Source organism: Xiphophorus couchianus, chromosome 6, assembly GCF_001444195.1.
Source record: "Xiphophorus couchianus chromosome 6, X_couchianus-1.0, whole genome shotgun sequence".
NCBI classification, from domain to species: Eukaryota; Metazoa; Chordata; class Actinopteri; order Cyprinodontiformes; family Poeciliidae; genus Xiphophorus; species Xiphophorus couchianus.
The window spans coordinates 18,578,553-18,588,276 of NC_040233.1; positions in this window are offsets into that span (position 1 = coordinate 18,578,553).

Sequence of the window (9,724 nt, forward strand, 5' to 3'; positions counted from 1 at the left end):
ATCAACTTCTTGCAATAAAACCCTAGCAGTTGCACTCAGTACGTTTTTATGACCGATTTCCTCTGGTGGATGAAGGAAAAGCCATAGCAAAGAGAAGCAAACCCATTTAACAGTCTTTCAACAAATTTTATAATCTTCATTTTAGCTAATGCTGTTAAAAGCAGATGCAAAGACAAAAAACCTTTTTACTACAGAACTTAAAAAAACATGTTTTATCTTGGAAAATATAAATGTTAATTTGTATCTGTATCTTTAGGGGTTAAAACAGCATTAACTATTGCTTTAACGTCTTTGTGCAGCGTACTATGTTTGCATACATATTGGTCTGAAACATAAAAATGTAACTTATTTATCAGTTAAAAATGTTATTATTTTGGTTGAGCATAGCAAAATTTTGTGCTCAAACACTAAAAGAAGATAAGTCAGACTATCTTCCACATGGGTTGACAGTCCAACTATGATTTTATATTTTTGTGTTTTTATGACGTAAAGCACTTTGAAATGCTGGTAAAAACTGACCTGATCTGCTAAATATATAAGCATTCATTCCCCATATAGATGTTCATGATTGCTGTGACCTCTTTCAGGAGGATAATACATCATGCTTCTAAGCAAAACAGGACTCAGGTAGTAATCTGTGTAAATCTTCAAAAAGAATATTTTTTCTGTAAGAACATAAGATGTAACTTACTTAATGGTAAATTATTTTCTTTAACATGCCCCTTTATCAAGATTCAATAATGTTCAAAAATGTTTTCCATCCAATCTATTGTTCGCATTGTGTTGTTATATCACTGAAATCCAAATAAAATATAACCCGACGTTTGTGGTTGTAATTTTATAACATCTGAAAAAGTTCACTGATGTTCTTCAGTGTCTTGGTAATTTTACATTTAATTTTATTTGACAGATGCAATTTAGAGCTGATTTCAGTATAAATATCATAGTACGTTTTTGTTTAAAAAATTGGCATTATTATGGCTGCATGGTCACTACAGTTGTATTGAGTCATTTTAAGTAAATAAACCCTGACATCCCTGCAGCTTTTTTTTCAATGTACATCTATGAAAAGTGTCCATGGTGATGATTCACTCAGGATGTCATACTTCACATTGAAGGTTTTATGAAAGTTGGACCTAATAAAGGAGACAATGTTTAGGTTCTAACATAATTTTATTGGTATTTATATCTATATTAAACATGTGTGTAAGCTGAATGAAAGTCATAAATAGCAGCAGCGAACAGGGGTGGAACACAAAATGTCTAAATTGCTGACAAATCTTCAATCTTACCGGATCTGAATCTAATTGGACATCAAGCTCCTAAAATGTGTTTGTTTGTCATAACCATATTGGGCTCTGTGGGGACAGCAGGGATGGAAATCATTTTTCACTGTGGTGTTTATTTCATTATTGAAGCCTAATGCTTCTGCAAACTGTCCTTGGTTGTGCTGCTGGAGGAAGAGGTTATAGTGTTGAGTGAAATTATGGCCATTCTGCTCCAGACGAAATTGCCTAATGTGAGGCTAACGTTTCACATGTGGCAGCACCGTAAGATTTGTGTCTACACTGGATGTGATGCAACCATCAGTTTGAAGGCTTAACTGCTAAACAGACAAATGCTGATGTGATTAGTGAAACTGAGAAGTGAAGTATTTACTGAGGGAACCAACTAGAATTACTTTCCACAGAAATCTACATCAGGTTGTTGTATCTATCTGTAGAAAGGATTTTCTGAACACATTCTTTGGTTTTTCAGACACCTTGGGGAAAAAAGTTTGTAACATACTCTGCCTCGTGTGTTCATACCATAAGAACACTTTCAGCTGTTATTGTTAGTCATTTAAAAGTCATAATGTATAAGTATTTTGGGAATAAAGGTACTCAATTAAGACTAGCACTACTTTAGCATATCTGATTTAATATTCAAAATGATGATCTCACACAGATACACAATACAAAGTTTTGTGCAAATTCTGGTGGGCTATATGATGCAGTTTAATATTAAGTAATAATCGTGAAGCAGAAGCAAAACTATACATCACAATTTTTTATGTTTTTGGACAATTAGAATATTGTCCATCTGCAAAAATAGCTGAAGACCAGTTAAGCTAGAAAGATGGGAACAGTGAACATAATTTAAAAATATATATTTTTCATTTTCCATTGGATGTATGTCTAGATTTTGACTGGGACATTCTAACATGAATATTCTTTGATCTAGAGCACAACCCCTAAGCTTCGGTCTTGTCACTCAAAGAATGTTATCCAATGATAATGTTTAGCATTAACATAACCCGCTATAGTTTTCGGTTTGTAAGCATGACAGTAGAAGTTTTAGACTGGGAGCACTGACATACAGTATTGACATAAATATCTATCCATGCTACGGTAGGAAAATCTGATGAAGTAGCACAGATAGTCAGAACACCATGCACACAGATTTGCTCACCTGTGCTGTAGATCTCTGCAGCTCCTTCACTGTTTCTCTGATGAAAACTCTGTTCCTGAACTGTCTGCTGTGTTCCTTGATCTTCATGTTGCTGTTTGTTTATTAATTCAAATGTATGAGGACTTTATGGAGCATACTGAGATCATATTACGCACAGATGGACTGTAGTTATAAATTGGGTGGCTTCTGGAGACAGTTTATTGTAGAAGATTTCATTTAGAATAGAATACAAAACCATGCCACACTTCTCCATTTTTTATTTGTCAAAAGACTTAAAAACAGTGAAATGTTCCTCTAACTTAGAGCTATGCACGATCTGTGATTTGCATTATTTTGTAAAACAGTGTGTTGTAAGCTCATCATGGAATGTATTAAAATTGTGTGAGTGAATAAACTAGAAGTTTTCTTGAACTTTAGCATAATATATCAAAATTAAAGTAGAAGTATGCAGTGGTAGTAAAATGTAAGTGTGTAGTGTGGTAAAATGTAAGAAATGTTCAAGGCACAGAGAAGACTCATTAGAGCAGCAAGGGGATGAGGAAGGAAAGGACACATTGAATGACATGGGCATCTCACTAGTGGAAAATTTCCAAACCTCTGGCAAAGGCCTCCTTATGAAATGGTTTACACCAATTAAGAAAGAAGTTGCCATTATTTCAATGTTTTTTCAGTTCCTGCTGCAAGAAACTGAGATTTCTGCACTACTGACATGAGCAAAAACATCAAACAACCAGAGTAATGGCCAGACTTTTCAAGAAACACAATACAGTGAAAACATTTAAAGAAGGATGAAAATGTTGGGAACCAATATAAGAAATATCATCTTTTGCAAAAATAAACACATATCCCATCTCATAATACTCACATATTTCTCATCTTTTTATGTTTTATAAGTGCCATGTGGATGATCCTGGAACATTATAAATTAGCTGCATGAGGTTAATAGCTCATATTATATATGATGTTCTCCTAAGAATAACCATTAGAGCCAAGTTGTAAATGGTGCCCGTCCCTGTTAACACTTCGATGGATAATATTTAGACAAGGACTTCTATTAAATGCTTGAGTATGACAGAATAGCTGTGCAGCTGAAGGATATGGGATGATGGCTGGTTATCCTGAAGGTATCCTGTCAGAAGGTTATGATAAAACCAAAGAGACCTGACAACATCCCGGAATATATGAAAACACTTAGAAATTTAGCAACAGCCATCATCTATGACACAGTCATTTGTATTTTCTTACGCTCTTTCACATACAGTAGATGGTCGGGATGAGAATACGCTGGGGAAGCAACAAAATAATAATCTAGGATCATATAAGGTAGTAACTGTCCCCGCTCATTTCTGATTGCTGCTTCATGTCCGCTCATAAACATCTCTCGAGATGTGTTTTAAACAACAACCAAAATATTACACACCAAGCAATTAAAATAAAAATGAAAAAACATGAGGTGACTGAGGCCTGCAGATCCTTAGATTTTGTCTTTGGTTCTTTTGTGACCTTCTTTGGAGTACTCTTCGAATAACTGTGGTAGGCCAGCAGCTCTGGGGAGGTTCAACACTGTTCCATGTTTTGTGAATGATAGCCCTCACTGTGGTTTGCAGGAGCCTAAGAAAACTTTATAAATGGCTGTGACACCTTTCCAGAGTAATAGATGTCATCCTGTTCCTTAATTTCTTAACCCTGTTTTTTATTTTAGATATTTTAGCCTACTTCACACTGTCAGAGAGGTTCTGTATATGTTACTTCTTCATTCTTCCAATCTGAGAGTAATAAAATATCTACTTTTTTGACTGTAAATGTCAAAAAATACCTGAAGAAAACTAAATGAATGGATGTATGTTTTTTCTCAACAAGCCAAAAATAATTATAAAAAAGCTAAATTAGATTAAATTAGCTACACCATCCCACACACGTCCATTGTTTTTGACCTCTTATGATGGCAGAATTGGAAACACAGTGAAATTATACTGTCATGGTAATCAGAGAATATTTCTATTAGATTTAAGAAAATCCACCACATGTCTAATAAAAACATTCTGGGTCTTGTTTCCAACACTATGGTTGAAAAGCCTCAAGCATTTGTTGGAAACTGTCTGGCACCCATTAATTAGTTTTAATTACGGATGTCAGTGACGTTATCTTGCGCTTCACCATCTGGCTGCCCAGAGGCAAACCTAAAACTGCTAAACCTAAACAAAATCTTAACTGTAAACCTTTAATTAGTGACCCTGATTACACCATCCCACACATGTCCATTGTTTTTGATCTCTTATGAGGAACAATATAACTTGTGCTCAGGTTTGATCATTCTGCTTTTTTCTTTCTTTTTTAGCTTTACCATCCAGGGCCTCTGCTCTTTGGCTCCGAGCCATCTCCACTTGCCAAAGCATGCAGTTTCCATGGCATCCCGATGGGTTACACAGTAAACACCTAAAAAGTAAATGAATGAACTCGCTTTAATCCAATCGGCAACCCTTTCTCAACTTCTCAACCTGTCACATCCTGTTTCACAACCGAACACCTTGTTCTCAGGTTTGAGCAAGGTGAATGGTATCCTAACAGATCAGTGTGTTCAGGATTTACAGGTTGAGAGTGGCATGATGGGAATGTAATCACAATACACACAATGCTCCCTATGCTTTTACGCATTCATAGGGAAGATGTATAAAACAACTTAAAATAAATTGCTTTATTGCAGTCATACTGAAGATTATCCAGTCTTTATTTACAGTAGAATTGTTTATATTACAAAATGATTATAATATATTGTTTCAATGATAATATGTTACATAAAGGCCACGCTTACATATTGGCATGTTTGGATTATTATTCTGCTAAAAGATCCAAAGATTATATTTTTTCTTTTAGTTTTTCAGTCTGAAGATACATATTTAAAAGGTCCTGGTATTTCAAAGACACAATTATGCCAAGCTCTTTAACAAAGTTCTTAAGGCCCTTGGGGGGGAAAAAAAGAAGCTAAAAGCACACCAATCTTATCCCAGTTGGTGGTTCTTGAGTGAATGGGTCCCTTTGCAAACTCTTGATATAGAAAATTGATTGCCTCCTAATTTAACAATGAATCTATAGCTGTAAATTCAATAAAAGGCTGCATGATAAGTTATAGCACACTGGCATGTTTTTGGACCATGCTCATGCTTTCCACAACACAGCAGAGTGCCTAATCCTCATTAAAGCTGCAGAATGTAACTTTTACAAAAATATGTTTTTGCAACATTTATTAAAACTGCCATCATGTCATTGGCATGAGACAGGTAATTTGTGAAAAAATTGAGCTCCTTAACTTCCTCCCAGTGCTACTATTGCTGCCTGCAAAAATACACCGCTCCCAGAAACAACCAATCAGAGCCAGGAGGAGCCAATCAGATCCTGTATGCTGTTTAATGTGCTAATGGTTGAGAAACAACTTACCATTTCAGAAAAACATTATCAATTATCGTGACCATGCTAATTAGCCTTAGGATTGGAGGCAGGCTATGTTGTGGTGAACCAGCTGTAGCTTAGCAAAGAGCAAGCGGGAGTGGGCGAGCATGAGAGTGATTGACCTCCTCCTGACTTTGATTGGTTGTTTCTTTGGTAAAAATAGGATTGTTTTCTTACTGAATAATAGCGAAAATGTAAAAAAAATTGTTTTGTTTGTATTTTGTTTTTACTATGGCATTGTGGTACAGCAAAAGAAGTACAGATTTATTTTTAAGCTTTTTATTAATTTTAACCAGAGGTGTAAGTAAGTGTAGAGGGTTTTGAATTTGAAGATTGTTGGAGAAGACTGTTTTCTTTTTCAGTAAGCAGCTGCCCTCTCTCTCTTCCACATCCATTCAAGTTTTTGTTGGATGATGTGGGTGCCACTACTGGAAGATCTGAGTCATTCACATGGTTGAAAGAAGGCAATCAAAAGATTGATTAAACTGGCTGGAGAAGCTCATATTTCCCACATGACTCTGAAAGACAAAGAATATAACAGTTTGCCAGATAAAAACAAACAAACATCCATCCATCCATCCATCTTCTTCCGCTTATCCGAGGTCGGGTCGCGGGGGTAGCAGCTTCAGAAGGGAGGCCCAGACTTCCCTCTCCCCAGCCACTTCTTCTAGCTCCTCCGGGGGAATCCCGAGGCGTTCCCAGGCCAGCCGAGAGACATAGTCCCTCCAGCGTGTCCTGGGTCTTCCCCGGGGCCTCCTCCCGGTGGGACGTGCCCGGAACACCTCACCAGGGAGGCGTCCAGGAGGCATCCTGACCAGATGCCCAAGCCACCTCAACTGGCTCCTCTCGATGTGAAGGAGCAGCGGCTCTACTCTGAGTCCCTCCCGGATGACTGAGCTTCTCACCCTATCTCTAAGGGAGAGCCCAGCCACCCTACGGAGAAAACCCATTTCGGCCGCTTGTATCCGCGATCTCGTTCTTTCGGTCATGACCCAAAGCTCATGACCATAGATGAGGGTGGGAACGTAGATCGACCGGTAAATCGAGAGCTTCGCTTTTTGGCTCAGCTCTCTCTTCACCACGACGGACCGGTACAGCGCCCGCTTGACAGCAGACGCTGCGCCAATCCGCCTGTCGATCTCCCGCTCCCTTCTTCCCCCATTCGTGAACAAGATCCCGAGATACTTAAACTCCTCCACTTGGGGCAGGACACCCCCCCTGACCCGGAGAAGGCACTCTACCCTTTTCCGGCTCAAGACCATGGCCTCGGATTTGGAGGCACTGATCCCCATCCCGGCCGCTTCACACTCGGCTGCGAACCGATCCAGCGAGAGCTGCAGATCACGATCTGATGAAGCCAAAAGGACCACATCGTCTGCAAAAAGTAGAGATGAGATCCTAAGGCCACCAAATCGGATCCTCTCAACACCTTGGCTGCGCCTAGAAATTCTGTCCATGAAAGTGATGAACAGAATCGGTGACAAAGGGCAGCCCTGGCGGAGTCCAACTCTCACCGGAAACGAGTCCGACTTACTGCCGGCAATGCGGACCAGACTCTGACACTGGTCATACAGGGACCTGACAGCCCGTATCAAAGGGCCCGGTACCCCATACTCCCGGAGAACCCCCCACAGGGCTCCCCGAGGGACACGGTCGAACGCCTTCTCCAAGTCCACAAAACACATGTAGACTGGTTGGGCGAACTCCCATGCACCCTCCAGGACCCTGCTGAGGGTGTAGAGCTGGTCCAGTGTTCCACGACCAGGACGAAAACCACACTGCTCTTCCTGAATCCGAGGTTCGACTATCCGACGGACCCTCCTCTCCAGGACCCCTGAATAGACCTTGCCAGGGAGGCTTAAGAGTGTGACCCCTCTATAATTGGAGCACACCCTCCGGTCCCCCTTTTTGAACAGGGGGACCACCACCCCAGTCTGCCAGTCCAGGGGAACTGCCCCCGATGTCCATGCGATATTGCAGAGTCGCGTCAACCAACACAACCCTACAACATCCAGAGCCTTAAGGAACTCCGGGCGGATCTCATCCACCCCCGGGGCCTTGCCACCGAGGAGCTTTTTAACCACCTCGGCGACCTCGCCCCCAGAGATTGGAGAGCCCAACCCAGAGTCCCCAGGCTCTGCTTCCTCAGTGGAAGGCATGTTGGTGGGATTGAGGAGGTCTTCGAAGTACTCTGCCCACCGGCCCACAACGTCCCGAGTAGAGGTCAGCAGCACACCATCCCCACTATAAACAGTGTTGGTGCTGCACCGCTTCCCCCCCCTGAGACGCCGGATGGCGGACCAGAATCGCCTCGAAGCCGTGCGGAAGTCTTTCTCCATGGCCTCTCCAAACTCCTCCCACGCCCGAGTTTTTGCCTCGCAAACCGCCCGAGCCGCATGCCGCTTCGCCCGCCGGTACCCATCAGCTGCTTCCGGAGTCCCACAGGCCAAAAAGGCTCGATAGGACTCCTTCTTCAGCCTGACGGCATCCCTCACCGAAGGTGTCCACCAACGGGTTCGAGGGTTGCCGCCGCGACAGGCACCGACAACCTTGCGGCCACAGCTCCGATCGGCCGCCTCGACAATGGAGGCACGGAACACGGTCCACTCAGACTCCATGTCCCCCACCTCCCCCGGGACGTGTTCGAAGTTTTGCCGGAGATGGGAGTTAAAGCTCCGTCTCACAGGGGATTCCGCCAGACGTTCCCAGCAGACCCTCACAACACGTTTGGGCCTGCCAGGTCTGACCGGCTTTCGCCCCCACCACCGGAGCCAACTCACCACCAGGTAGTGGTCAGTGGACAGCTCCGCACCTCTCTTCACCCGAGTGTCCAAGACATACGGCCGCAGATCCGATGAAACGATGACAAAGTCGATCATCGAACTGCGGCCTAGGGTGTCCTGGTGCCAAGTGCACATATGGACACCCTTATGCTTGAACATGGTGTTCGTTATGGACAATCCAACAAACAAACAAACAAAGAAAAACAAATAAAAAACCCCAAATTGAGTTACTTTCTGTTTTTGAAAAGCTTTCCACATCAGCAGGAATGACTGAGGAATATGCTCAAGATATGCAGATAGGTTTTTCAGATTGATCATTCATGATGGTTCATGATTTTTGCCGCACACAAGCATACTAACTTCTTTACTTGTTTCACTACATTTTAGCAATGATTAAAAAAGCAAACTTCCCTCCTTTTCACTTTACTCCATGGCTGTCATATCAAGTTATAGTCCTACTTTCTCAGCTTATTTGTTCATGGGGTGGACTGTGGCTGTGATTTATTCCTGTAACCTAGTAACAAAAAGGTTAAAAAGTAAAATCTATTTTTTTTAAATTAAATACTTATTTATTTGTGACAAAATTGAAAATGCAAATATAACAAAAAATCACTGTTTTTGTAAATTATTGTAAAAATCTCAATGATTCATTTAAAATACAATATAACTGAATGTTACATTGGTAGTTAAAGTTTAAAGTTTAAAGTCATATGTGACAATCTTTTTTTTGCATATATTTTAAATAAAATTTTGAATTATTCTGTTCTGTTCAGTTGTTCACAATGCAGAACAACTGTTGTGCTCTGTGAAATACTGTCAATGTGACGCTTCGAAGGAAATCTGACTGGTTAATTTCCACAGTAAGTCACCTTCAGAGCTCCATACAGTGAGGGCTGAATCCGACAGGTCACAAAAAACTGCAGCATTTGACCATGAACTAATTATTAAATATATTTATTAATTGTTAATTTGTTGGCTAAATCAAGACAAGTTTGTTGAGTTACATATTTGATGTAGATTTTATGTATTTCCTCCTTGTTGTT